This window comes from Eurypyga helias, unplaced genomic scaffold (genome assembly GCF_000690775.1).
Source record: "Eurypyga helias isolate BGI_N326 unplaced genomic scaffold, ASM69077v1 scaffold8452, whole genome shotgun sequence".
Lineage (NCBI taxonomy): Eukaryota > Metazoa > Chordata > Aves > Eurypygiformes > Eurypygidae > Eurypyga > Eurypyga helias.
This window is the reverse complement of record NW_010236610.1, coordinates 17,018-17,277: the sequence shown is the minus strand read 5'-3', so window position 1 is coordinate 17,277 and position 260 is coordinate 17,018.

Genomic DNA, 260 nt, shown 5'->3' with positions numbered 1-260 from the left:
CCAGCAGCAGGGCTTAGCAAAGGGCTCAGGCTCTAAGGAAACAAGTTTGAAAAGGCAAAGCGCCCAGGTGAAGTCGGGAAACACCGAGTCCGTCAGAAAGTCTGGAGTTGGACCCAGGCGTGCGGGGACCCCCCACGGCTCGGTCCTGCGGGTGCCCCGGGGGAGCCTGGCTGCCTGCTGCAGGGAGCTGCCCTCCCACGGGGACCCTCCGGCTGCCACGCTGCCGATGCTGCCGTCGGTGCTGATGCTGGCGTCGGTGG